Source organism: Muscardinus avellanarius (assembly GCF_963383645.1).
Source record: "Muscardinus avellanarius genome assembly, chromosome: 8".
NCBI lineage: Eukaryota > Metazoa > Chordata > Mammalia > Rodentia > Gliridae > Muscardinus > Muscardinus avellanarius.
This window is the reverse complement of record NC_137794.1, coordinates 41,496,998-41,511,125: the sequence shown is the minus strand read 5'-3', so window position 1 is coordinate 41,511,125 and position 14,128 is coordinate 41,496,998.

Here is a 14,128-nt window from a genome sequence, read left to right as displayed (position 1 = left end):
ATACACTCCCAGAACTATTTTTTATTCTTTATTTTGAAATAAGGTTTCACTAAGTTGGTGAGTGCCTCACTAAGTTGCTGAGGCTGGCCTTGAACCTGCGATCCTCCTGTATCAGCCTCCCAAGTACTGGGATTATAAGAGTACCACTATGTCCAGCTCAATTTACATTTTTACAAGTGTTCTACATATAGAGCCTTGGGACAAAGTGGGTTAAGGTAGAGTTTGCTGGGATTCTCCATTGTAAAGTTGCTATTTTCCCCCCTTTTTTCTTCATTTTTCAGAAGTCAGTCACCAAGAATATAACTCTTCTTATGGGTGGGGAATTAGATCCTACCTCCTGGATAGAGGGTATATATATATATATATATATATATATATATATATATACATATATATATATGAATTTTATAATGTTTATCTCGACTTCTCTATTCTACTCACTCATTTATCAATATTGATTATTTATTTATTTATTTATTGTACTGGGGACTGAACTCAGGGGCAGTCTACCTTCAAGCTGAACCCCTAGCCCTCTTTTATTTAATTTTTATTTGGGAGCAGGGTCTTAATAAGTTGCAGAGGGCCTTGCCACGTTGCTCAGGCTGTCCTCTAGCTTACGACCCTCCCATCTCATCCCCTAAGTATTGGGATTGTAGGTGTGACCACCATGCCTTACTCAATATTTATTTTATTTGGTGGGTTATAATCCAGCACCAGGTTACTTATTTTACTGCTCACAGTGTTACCACCATGGCCACTGAGAGTTCGTTCAGTTTAGTTCCTGTGGTACCACTTCTTTTAATAAGGATGATTTCTTTGTCTAGTGTGGACTGGCAACAACTTCTCTTTGAAAGCTGATGGGGAAAAATCATTTGTCTTGTAAAATATAGATAAGGTTTTAGTCAATAAAGAGTCTCTATTTCAGGCAAATAAAGCCTTTTAATATGAAGGACACCTGCGGGAGTGTTATTTACTTTTCAGCTGAGAATAATAAAAATGAACTCTATGAAGTGCCTGTCATTTAAGCTTTCTGGTATTTGAGGCTGTATTAGCATATTTTTAAAAAATGAAATGACTTTTGTTGACCCAGCTTAATGATGAAGTACCCTATTCCTCACAGAAAATCTGGGCTCCTTCCTGTGCTGTCTACACATTTTCCTTTTGAATCTTCCATGGTGCAGTGTGCCTTTGTGGCAGATTCAAGAGGATGAGCATTTAAGTTGCCTGCAAGGCTGAGGTTTCACACTGGGCTTCCACCTGAGAAAGTACTGCCATCTTAGAACACTTAGTCCTGTTCCCACTGCCTTGAAGGCATATCTACAAGGAAAAGGTTGGTACGTATCTCCTCTTGAGGATCAACCTACTTCAGGTTGAGCAGTAGGAGATAGAATGTTGTGTAGAAAGGATGGGTCTAGCACAGAGACCTCCTGCAGATATACCTCAGACCTACTTATGATTGGCTGTGTGACCTTGAAAAAGTCATTATATGCTTTGAGTCTTATTTCTCTATCTGTAAAATTAGGACTTTATTATTTCTGAATATCTTTCAGGTCTAACATCCACGACTTTTATGGTGGATTATTTTTATTTTTTATTTTTTTTATAATTTTTTTTATTGGTGCACTGTATTCATACATCATAGTGGGATACAAACTTTTGTAGACATACACGCACACATTGCCCAGTCAGCCCCCACCTGATCCCCACCCCATTCTTTCCCCATTCCTCCCTCCCATGCTTGGCTTAGTGGTTTACATCTAGTATTATAGCAATTTATCCAAAATTAACAATGATAATCTCACAGAACAGTTTCATTTGTCTGATACCAAGCTTTTGATGACTTAAAGATAACATTTCAATATTTCTTTTTACTTTCTTTCTTACCAGAGAATATTTTTTTCTATTTTTTTAGGTGAAACTATCATATATTTATATATTTATTTTTCAGAAAAAAAATCTATCCTAATATGGAATATGGACTCTAGATACCCAAAACAATCTTGAAAAAGAACAAAGCTAGAAGATATATATTTTCTGATTTCAAACCATATAAAGCTACAATAATTGAAACAGTGTAGTACTATTCTAAAGGCAGATATATAAACCATTGGAGTTAAATAAAAGCCTAGAGCTAAATTCTTCCCTATATTGTCAAGTTATTTTTGACAAGGTTTCCACGAACATTTGGTGGTGGAAATAATAATCTTTTAACTAAATATTGTTGAAAAATAATAATTACATGGAAAAGAATAAAATTGGACCCTTACCTAATCCCTCATACAAGTATTAACTCAAAATAGATAAAAGACCTAAATATAAATCTTAAGACTATAAACTTTTAGGAGAAAATCTGGGTCATAAAACCTCACAACATTGAAATCGGCAGTGATTTCTTGGATATGATTTCAATGGCACAGGCAACAGAAGAGTATACAAACTCCCTAAAAAAATAAAAAAAAATATTGTATATCCAAAGACAATGTAAACAGAGTTAAAAGTTTCTAATAGAATTGGATAAAATATTTCCAAATGCTATATCTGAAGGTATATTAATATTCTAACTAGAAATCCTAAAAATTAACAACAATAAAGGCAAACAATACCATTTAGAGATAGGTAAAAGACTAACATAAATAGTGAATCTCCACAGATAACAAATCTTAGTTGTCTGTTGGATGGAAAATCTTGTTTCTCTGGTTCTGGTGTGTGTTACCTATTTCTTCTTTGTAGTTAATCTCTTTGAGTATTTTCTCTAGTGCTGGTTTTGAAGACATAAATTTCTTCAGTTTCTGTTTGTCATGGAAGCTTCTTATTTCTCCATCTAATTTGATAGAAAGTTTTGCTGGGTAGGAAATTTTTGGCTGGAAGTTGTTTTCTTTCAGAGTTTGGAATATGTTACTCCAAGCCCTTCTGGCTCTCATGACTTGGTTTGGGAAGTCTGGAGTGATTCTAATTGGTTTGCCTCTGAATGTCACTTGGCCCTTTCTGTTTGTTGCCTTTAAGATTCTCTGCTTGGCTTCCACATTGGTCATTTTGACAATTATGTGGTGTGGGGATCCTCTTTTCTGATCCTGTCTAAAGGGAGTTCTATAAGTTTCCTGGACCTGTGTATCGACCTCTTGCTCTATGTTTGGAAAATTTTCTGCTATTACTTCCTTGAAGAGATTGTTGATCCCTTTGGTTTCACTTTCTTTTCCCTCCTCTATTCCAATTATTCTTAGGTTAGCTCTCTTAAAATGGGCCCATATTTCTTCAATGTCAGATTCCTGCTGTCGGATATTTTTTTCTAGATTAGAAACTATAAGTTCATTTTTGGAATGATCATTTTCTAAGAGCGAGATTCTGTTCTCCATGTGGTCTAATCGGTTGTTTGTGCTTTGAATTGAGGCCTTTACTTCATTAATTGCATCCTTTATCTCTTTTTGGCTCTCTCTGAGTTCTTTTCGAAGCACCTCTATTATTTCTACAGTTATTTTCCTGATTTGATCTTCTAGAAATCTCTGATTTTCTGTTTTATCGGGTTCTGATGTTGTGGGGTTGTGGACATTCATTGCTCCATTGTTATTCCTCTTTCCCATGATTTTGAAAGTTTGTGCCTTCTCTGGGTTCTTCCTTTGGGTCACTATGACTTCACTTAAGGTGTTCTGGATCTCGAGTAAGTAGTATCTCAGTTCCTACTACTCCTTTACTGGGTTTTATCACAGAGTCTCTGACCCAGAGAGTCGATAGAGGCTGCGTTAGACTGTGGGGGGTGCCAGGTTGCACGTTCTCCTATGGTGTGATATCTCTGCCACCGCCACTCCCCCACCGGGTCAAGTCCCAGGGAGTACAGTACTGGGATTTCTCCTCTGTGGCCCGCAATTTGACTCACTGTTCTTGATTACGCAGATGTAGCTGTACTGGACTCGGTGAATTCAGTGAATTCGCTGCTGCTGCCGCTGGTGGCAATATGGCGCCGCTGCTACGCCCTAGGCCACGAGGATGGCATATTTCTTCTTGATTTTGAGTTCCACTCTGAATCCCTGCAGCGTGTGCTGAGCTCAGCCACTGGGAGCTTTAGATGCTCCCTGTGCTGAGAAGTCCCGCCTGGCTGTTTCTCAGCGGCTCACCTCGGCTTGCTGTAGCCGTCCGGTGAACTTGCTGCTGCCGCCGGCAGTATGGCGCTGCTGCCGCGTCCTCGGGCGTGAGGCCGGTGTATCTCCTCTGTGGCTCTGAGCTCTGTTCTCAGTCCGCTTTCTCTCTGGAGCCTGGTGATTTTTTTGTTTCTCTGGTGATGGTGTTTTCTTGCTATGAAAGGTGCTGATTTTGTGGTAATGGAGATTGGTTGTTAGCGGGGCTCTTAAGCCCCGCTTTTCTCGGTCGCCATCTTCCCGGAAGTCCCTCTGGATTATTTTTAAATTTTATAACTTTCACAAAGTTATAGCCAATAGGTTAGAAAGAAAATAGAAGTGGTTGTTTCTTTAAGAAAGATCAATGAATAGCCAGATATGGCAAAGCTCTTTATGTATTCTGGAATATTGTAGAAGTAGACAATAGTTCTCTGTTCCTTTGTTATTGTGGGAGGTTGGATGAGGTCAGTGCATTTGCCTTACCACTAACTTGTGGCAACTTTTAAGACTCATGTGTGTTATGGAGAGTTAACTTTGCATATGCAGCAAAAACTTATGGGGAAGTTGGCAATAGAAACAGACTGGGAATAACAACCAAGCCTCATTTCATATATTAGCATCTATACTGACTGCGTGTTGAACTTCCTAAGGTGGCACTTGGGCTCAGAATGAGGACTGTTGTGAACCAATGAGTGATATTGCCGTGGGTGTGGGAAGGAACTAGGAAGCACTCATCCTATCTTCTTGCCATTTTTTTTTTTTTTTTTTTTTTGGTGGTACTGGGGTTCCTGGAAACCCTTCTACCTCCGGGCTACACTCCCAGACCTTTTTATTAAAATATTTTTATTTGGAAACAGGGTCTCTTAAGCCAGCCCAGCTGGCTTCAAACCTGCGCGATCCTCCTGTCTCCCGCCTCCCAAGCTCGGGGATTACAAGTGTGCGCCACTATGCCCAGCTCTTCTTGCCATTTCAGTCCTGTATTTATTAACTTACTTTGTATTTAACTGTCCTCAAAAAGCAAATGTGTTTTCCTTTTCCTTTTGTTTTTTTTCTAAGGATCTAACCCAGGGTATTCTATTTCTGAGTTATACCCCCAGGCCCTCATTTTATTTTTATTTTGAAACAGGGTCTCCCTAAGTTTCCATGTGCTAATTTAGAATCTATGATCCTCTTGTGTCAGCCTCCCAAATTCTGGGATTATAGGAGTTCACCACTGCATTTAGCTGCATGGCTTTAAAAAATATCAGTGCATTATAATCATACGTGATGATAAAGCTCCGGGTGATAGGGGTATACATGCACACAGCGCTCATTAAGCCTCCTCTAGTTCCTGTTCCACTCCCCATCTTCACTTGTACAACACTGTGATTGACATTGATAAATGTTTGTATGCACGTCATGTCCACTGAAGTGTTTCTCTTTTCAAGTTTGCTTTTTCTCTTTATGGCCATATATTTATATTGTCTGACTCCCAAGTTTATAATATTTACTTTGTCAGATTTCCTTCCTTTATTTTCTTCCTCAATATTATAGTTATTTAGGGAGCCAAGAGGCCTTTGTTATACTTCTAGTTACCCGTGGTGAACATCCTTCGAAGCTCAGCTATCATTAGCCACAGTCTCTTCTAAAATATAGTTAATTAGATTTCATTATTTCCCAGCAAAGTGTGGAAAGAGTCTATTGGGATTAGCAGCACTAATCAGAATTTGAAAGGGCACTGATGTCTCTGGAAATATGATATGATTATATTTAGTTTTTCTTCATAAACTGTTACAAGTGGAGTATTTCAGATATAATAGGAAAGGCAAATAGTTCACTCCCTATAAATGCCAACTCATGGGTGCTGATGGTGAGGTTCCTGGGCTGGGGATTCAGAGGTGGTATCTAAACTCATAAATAGGGAGCTGTGACTGATCAGTGATCAGTCATTAGTAACTAGCCTAGACTAGTATCTAAAAAGCTATGATTTTTCTACCTTTCTAAAATTAAAAATAATTTGTCCTTCCAGATGACCTCAAAGGTCTTGAGGACTGTTATCTTGATTCAGTCTAATTTTGATCCCAGCTTTGCCTAGAGAAAAACAATTTCTGACCACTATGCTTATTCAGTCAAGCTCTTGGAAGAAAACTGGTAAAATTGTGACCCTTCATGATACCTTTCTTAATGTTTATAAGAGACACACCAAGGTAGTTACCTAAGTTTTTTCCTTTCCAAGATAGCAAAAATAGTAAACACATCCCTACAGATATTGGAATTTGTTCTACAAAACTGGAAGAATATCATTATAGGTGTGTGTGTGTGTGTGTGTGTGTGTGTGTGTGTGTGTGTTACTAGAGATTGAATCCAGGGGCATTTTTTTTTTTGTGGTGGTACTGGGGTTCCTGGAAACCCTTCTACCCCCGGGCTAAACTCCCAGACCTATTTTATATATATTTTTGGAAACAGAGTCTCTTAAGCCAGCGAGGCTGGCTTCGAACCAGCGTGATCCTCCTGTCTCCTCCTCCCAAGCATGGGTATTACAACTGTGCACCACAACACTCGGCTCCAAGGGCATTCTACCTCCAAACTATACCCCCAGCCCTTTTTGTTTTGTTTTGAAATGTGGTCTCACTAGGTTGCTAAGAGTTTTGTGAAATTGCTGAGTCTCAAACCCGTGATCTCAGAACCCTCTGTCTCAGCCTCCCAAGAACTGAGATTACATGCCCAGTTGCCAGCATAGATTTTTAAGTAACAGTTTTACTAATTCATGAGATGGTCAAAACTGATAGATGGGTAATAGTAGTTTTATGAGGTGAAAATTGTGTGTTGAAAAATAACTCATGTTTACCACACAAGGTAATAGGTGAATACAGGGGAAATGTGCAGAGAAAAAAGTGTTCTAATAAATTTGGTATGTGAGAAAAGTCAAAAGCATTCCAATACTTTGTAGACAAGGGCATTCCATGCTTTCCATTCTGACCTGACAACACATGGTTTTTAGAGTTAAGATTTGCTTTAAAAGTCCCCTCCCATTATAATGTGTACTGTAGAGTTGATAAGAAGCAAGTGAATGTACATATAAAAATTAAAAAATATATATTGCTGCGTTGTAGTCATACATCTTGATGAGGCACAGGATGGCAGAGACATACATGCACAAATCACTCATTTAGCCCTTCCTCAATTCCTACCCCATTCCCTTCTCCAATATCCTTTTTGTGTTTGGCTTAGTGACTGATAAGTTTGTTGTGAATGTATATCATGCGTGTGCAGATCAATTTTTTTCAATCCTCTAAACCTAGGCAGATACCTATAACTGGACAGATAGTACTGGGGCTAAAGAATGATCATGGTCCTTACCTTTGATAAGCTCTCAGTTCAACAGAGAAGATAGATCTGAGTGATGCTAAGCTGATAAGAGGCCCTTCACCCCATTTAATACATCTTTCCTTACCTTGAGGGTGGGCTGCATGCTGATGCTGTCTCTGCTGAATAGCACTACTCAAGTTCCTCCTTCTTGGTACTGGGCATAGAACCCAGGGGTGCTTTCCCACTTAGATACATGCCCAATCTTTTTTGTTTCTTATTTTGAGATAGGGTCTAATGAACTAATTTGCCTAGGCTGGCTCTGAATTTCTGATTCTCCCTCCTCAGCCTCCAGGATTGCTGGGATTATGGGTGTGTCCATTGTACCTGTACCTAGTTCCTTTTGATCTGGAAAACCCTTCCCTAGTTTCTTTTGTTTATTTGGGCTCTCTTCTCTTTCCAAGGCACCAAAATTTCTTCCCATTTGTGAGGTCTTTTTGAATATTTCTTACAGTTATTTGTTTAAATATTCAGGGCCAAGTTGAGACATTAAAGAGTTCAAGCATTACAAAACTATTTTGATGTTTCTTCTACATGTCATTAAGATATGCTAAACAATGTTGATTATAAGCAAGTTCCACAAAGTTTGGATTTTGATGACCACTTTAATGCCCATTGAGGACACATCAAGAATTAAATTGTTGCAAAAACATTGTTTTTTCTGTGTCTATTTTTGGTGCTCCTCCTAAAAATGTACTCGATCTGCTTTGGGGTAATCTAGTAGTGTTCACGCCTGTCTTTTGTACCGGACTGAGACCATCATCTTTGTTTCCTCAGTTCAAAGGCCAGAAAATGGCAGACAGTCATTCTGTAAGCCTTTGCAGAGTGACTGAGTGAATGAATCACAGTTATTGACACATGGTGTGCACTGTCTCTGATTATGAAAAGGCATCCAGGACAAAGTGGAAGCTGGTAAATCCTTACTTGATGATGCCTGTGGTTGTGACAGTTATCTGTACATCAAAACCTGTGATACCCATTTCATAACCCAGGTTTAACTGTATTTTCCACTCCTCTCACTTTAGGTTTGGTTTTGTAATTATCACATCTCAATGACATGTGAACAAAAGTGATGCATGTTACTTTTGGGCTGCAGCTTCTAAGAGACAGGGATGTTTTTTTGTGCTTTTTTTCCTTCCATTAAATGAATAAATGCAGAAGATTATGAGGTTAATATAAATTTGAATTTAATCAGGAGGATTGATGAGGAAAATTATTAGTTAAGTAAAAGCCAAATACCTCTAGAAGTATGTGTATTAAAAAACTATACTATTGGGGGACTTCCAGGAAGATGGCGACGGAGCAAAACGGGGCTTACAAGCTCCGCTAACAACCAATCTCTAGTACCACAAAATCAGCGCCTTTCATAGCCAGAAAACACCATCAGCAGAGAAACAAAAAATGTAATTTTAAGGGACAGAGGAAAAGAGGGCTGGAAAAACGAGACACCAGAAACCAGACCGCAGTGCTGCAGCCGGAGCCACGGCATGAAGCGGCGGGCGCCATTTTGCCTTGCAGCACCAGGCTCCAGAGAGGAGGGTAACTCATAACAGAGCTCAGAAACCAGAGAGGAGATACGCCGGCCTCACGCCTGAGAACACAACAGCAGCGCCTTACTGCTGGCGGCAGCGGCGAGTTCACCGGACGGCACCAGACCAACGCACTCAACAGCCCACCATGCTCCAGAGAGGAGCGGCGGAAAGCGAGCTGAGGTGAGCCGCTGTGGAACAGCTGGGCGGGATTCGGCAGATTCCTCGGGGCAGGGAGCATCTAAAGCTCCCAGGGGCTGGGCTCAGTGCACCCTGCAGGGACTCAGAGTGGAGTTCAAAAAAAGAGAAGAAATACGCCAGCCTCACGGTCAGGGCGCAGCAGCGGCACCATATTGCTACCGGCGGCAGCAGCAGTGAAATCCCAGTACTGTACTCCCAGGGACTTGACCCAGTGGGGGAGTGGTGGTGGCAGAGACATTACACAATAGGAGAACGCCCAACCTGGCACCCTCCATGGTCTAAAGCAGCCTCGATTGACTCCCAGGGTCTGAGACTCTGTGATACAACCCAGTAAAGGAGTAGTGGGAACTGAGATACCATAGACTTGAGATCCACAGCACCTTAAGTGAAGTCGTAGTGACCCAGGGAAGAACCCAGAGAAGGCACAAACTTCTGAAATCATGGGAAAGAGGAATAACAATGGAGCAATGAATGCCCACATCCCCACAACATCAGAACCTGCTAAAACAGAAATTCAGAGATTTATAGAAGATCAAATCAGAAAATTAACTGTAGAAATAATAGAGGTGTTTTGAAAAGAATTCAGAGAGAGCCAAAGAGAGATGAAGGATGCAATTAATGAAGTAAAGGCCTCAATTCAAAGTACAAACAACCAATTAGACCACATGGAGAATAGAATCTCGCTCTTAGAAGATGATCAATCCAAAAATGAATGCATAGTTTCTAATTTAGAAAAAAAAATCCGACAGCAGGAATCTGACATTGAAGAAATATGGGCCCATTTTAAGAGAGCTAACCTAAGAATAATTGGAATAGAGGAGAGAAAAGAAGGTGAAACCAAAGGGATTAACAATCTTTTCAAGGAAATAATAGCAGAAAATTTTCCAAACATAGAGCAAGAGGTCGATACACAGGTCCAGGAAACTTATAGAACTCCCTTTAGACAGGATCGGAAAAGAGGATCCCCACACCACATAATTGTCAAAATGACCAATGTGGAAGCCAAGCAGAGAATCTTAAAGGCAACAAACAGAAAGGGCCAAGTGACATTGAGAGGCTAACCAATTAGAATCACTCCAGACTTCCCAAACCAAGTCATGAGAGCCAGAAGGGCTTGGAGTAACATAATCCAAACTCTGAAAGAAAACAACTTCCAGCCAAAAATTTCCTACCCAGCAAAACTTTCTATCAAATTAGATGGGGAAATAAGAAGCTTCCACAACAAACAGAAACTGAAGGAATTTATGTCTTCAAAACCAGCACTAGAGAAAATACTCAAAGAGATTAACTACAAAGAAGAAATAGGTAACACACACCAGAACCAGAGAAACAAGATTTTCCATCCAACAGACAATTAAGATTGGTTATCTGTGGAGATTCATTATTTATTTTAGTCTTTTACCTATCTCTAAATTGTATTGTTTGCTTTTATTGTTGCTAATTTTTAGGATTTATAGTTGGAATATTAATATACCTTCAGATATAGCATTTGGAAATATTTTATCCCATTCTATTAGAAACTTTTAACTCTGTTTACATTGTCTTTGGATATACAATTTTTTTTTAAATTTTTTAGGGAGTTTGTATACTCTTCTGTTGCTTGTGCCATTGAAATCATATCCAAGAAATCACTGCCAATTTTAATGTTGTGAGGTTTCATGACCCAGATTTTCTTCTAAAAGTTTATATTCTTAAGATTTATATTTAGGTCTTTTATCTATTTTGAGTTAATATTTGTATATGTGTTAGGTAAGGGTCTAATTTTATTCTTTTTCATGTAATTATTATTTTTCAACAATATTTAGTTAAAAGATTAGTATTTCCTCCACCAAATGTTTGTGGAAACCTTGTCAAAAATAACTTGACAATATAGGGAAGAATTTATCTCTAGGCTTTTATTTAACTCCAATGGTTTATATATCTGCCTTTAGAACAGTACTACACTGTTTCAGTTATTGTAGCTTTATATGGTTTGAAATCAGAAAATATACATTTTCTAGCTTTGTTCTTCTTCGAGATTGTTTTGGGTATCTAGAGTCCATATTCCATATCAGGATAGATTTTTTCTGAAAAATAAATAAATAAATGCATGATAGCTTCACCTAAAAAAATGAAAAGAAAAAAATTCTCTGGTAAGAAAGAAAGCAAAAAGAAATATTGAACTGTTATCTTTTAGTCATCAAAAGCTTGGTATCAGATAAATGAAACTGTTTTGTGAGATTATCATTGTTAATATTGGATAAATTGCTATAAAACTAGATGTCAACCACTAAGCCAAGCATGGGAAGGAGGGATGGGGGGGGGAAAGGGGTGGGGATCGGGTAGGGGCTAACTGGGTGATGTGTGCATGTATGTCTACAAAAGTATTTTCTCTATACCATTATGATGTATGAATACATTGCACCAATAAAAAGTAAAATAAAATTTTAAAAAACTATACTATTGTTTTAATTCAGGATAAATCTTTTTGAGTTTTACATATTGGTCATTTTAAAAAGCTAATTGCTTAATAAGATGGATAGTTTTATTCAGTGAGTTAGAAATAGAAAAAACGTTTTCTTTGAAATATCTAAAAACTAAGCTGGGTGTGGTGGCACATGCTTGTAATCCCAGCATTTGGGAGGCTGAGACCTGAGGATCACAGTTCGTGGACAGCCTCAGCTACTTAGTGAGGCCCTCCGTAAATCAGTGAGACCCTGTTTCAAAATAAAGAATAAAAAATTGGGCGGGGGGTGTAGCTCGGAGGTCGAATGCATCCCCAGACCAGAAAAAAAAAAAAAAACTATTAAAATGCATTTCTTGGATAATTACTAAGATTTTTCTCTACTCTGGTTAGATTTTCTTTCTTTCTTTCTCTTTTTTTGTGGTGCTTTGGACTGAACTCAGAGGCATTCTACCTCCAAGTTACATCCCCAGCCCATTTTTTATTTCTTATTTGGAAACAGGGTTTCACCAAGTTGCTGAGAGCCTCATGAAGTCGCTGAGGCTAGCCACAAACCTGCTATCTTCCTGTCTCAGTCTCCCAAGTAACAGAATTACCAGCTTGTGCTACCATGCCCACCTCTGGTTAGATATTTATGAACAGTGGAATCATTATGAAAATATACAATGTAACAATGGGTGCATCTATAAAATTAAATGAACATTTCTGAAAACAAAATAAGGTGCATGAGCTGGAAGGATGAGTTGGCTCTGGGATGGTGAGTGTGGACCACTTTAACTGATTATTTTAAAAAATACATATGTAAATTTATCTCTTGAACGAATGATCAAACACAAACAAGAAATCTTTTATGGGATACTTATGAAAGTCTGTCCACAGTAAATGAAAGACAGAAGAGGTAGATGCCATCTTCATAAATAATTACTGTTCGGACTTCTGCGTTTTGAGCTGGGCGTGGTGGCTCACGCTTGTAATCCCCGCGCTTGGGAGGCTGAGTCAGGAGGATTGCACAGGTTGGAAGCCAGCCTCAGCTACTTAGGGAGGCTCTCAGCAACTTAGTGAGACCCTGTTTCCAAATAAAAATATAAAATAGGTCTGGGAGTATAGCCCAGAGGTAGAAGGCCTCTGGGTTACACCCCCAATACCACACACACACACACACACACAATTACTGGCTTATCAAAAATTAAAAAAATTTTCTCATGATTTTATAAGGTCTTGAAATTATTTAAATTTAAATTTTTTACTTGAAATCATTGCCAGCTACTCTTCTGATAAAAGAATAATATTCAGAATATATAAAAAACAAAAAATTTAAAACCACAAACCAAGTTATGTAATCAGTAAATGAATTAGACACTTTCTGAAAAGAACAAATACAAATGGCCAACAGATAAATGAAAAAAAATGTTCAACATTATTAGCAATCAGGAAAATATAAATTAAAACTATACTGAGCTTTCATCCACTCCAGTGAGAATGAAAATTATTAAGAATACAAACAATAATAAATTCTGGTGAGGATATGGGAAAAAAAAGTAATGCTTATACATTGTTGATGGGATTGTAAATTAGTACAATTAGAAAACCAGTTCTTTTGAGGAGACTCCCCAAAAGACTGGGAATGGGACTATCATATGATCTAGCTATGCATTCCTTGGTATCTTTCCAAAAGAATTAAAGTTAGAATACTATAGTTTTCTTTCTTTTTAAACAACAGCACAATTTACAATAGCCAAGTTATGGAGCTTGGAGTCTGTCAACAGATGAATGGATAAATAAAAGGTGGTATATGCATACAATAGAGTTTTATTTGGCCATGAAGAAGACCAAAGTTATATTATGTACAGGAAAATGGATGAAATTTAAGAGCATCACGCCAAGTGAGATCAGCCAGTCTTTGAAAATCAAGGGCTATATATTTTCTTTCATATGTGGAAGCTAGAGAGAACAAATAAAGAACAAGGACCTCATGAAAATTAGGAGAAAGACTAATAGCATAGTGGCAAGGGATTGAGGAAGGGTGAAGGAGAGGGTAAGGAAAGGTTCAGAGAAGAAAACAGACTAAAAACTGTTATGCGCATATATGAATGTCACTATCATGCACAACCATGATGCCCAATTAAAAAGAGAAATCAAACTATAATTTTCTTTTACTTGATTAAGAAGCATTACCACAGGGGGGAAAAACAACCTGTTTCCATGGACATAATGACAGCATCCAGGAATATCCAAGATATCTTAATTTTTTTTCACCCAACACCTCAAATCTACTGTAATCAGTTATAGATTGTTTTTTACTATAATTGCAATTCGAACTTTTTTGGTTGTAGAATAGTTCAAGAGACCAGAGGCCATATGAGAAGATAGCTATCAAATGCTTAATTCCTGTAGTGGAATTCTTAAAAAGACCTTTAGTAATACAATGAAACATTCAAGCTAGTCATTCATACCCTGGGTCCCCTCAAAAATTAAAAGATAGACCTTCTCTGATTGCATTG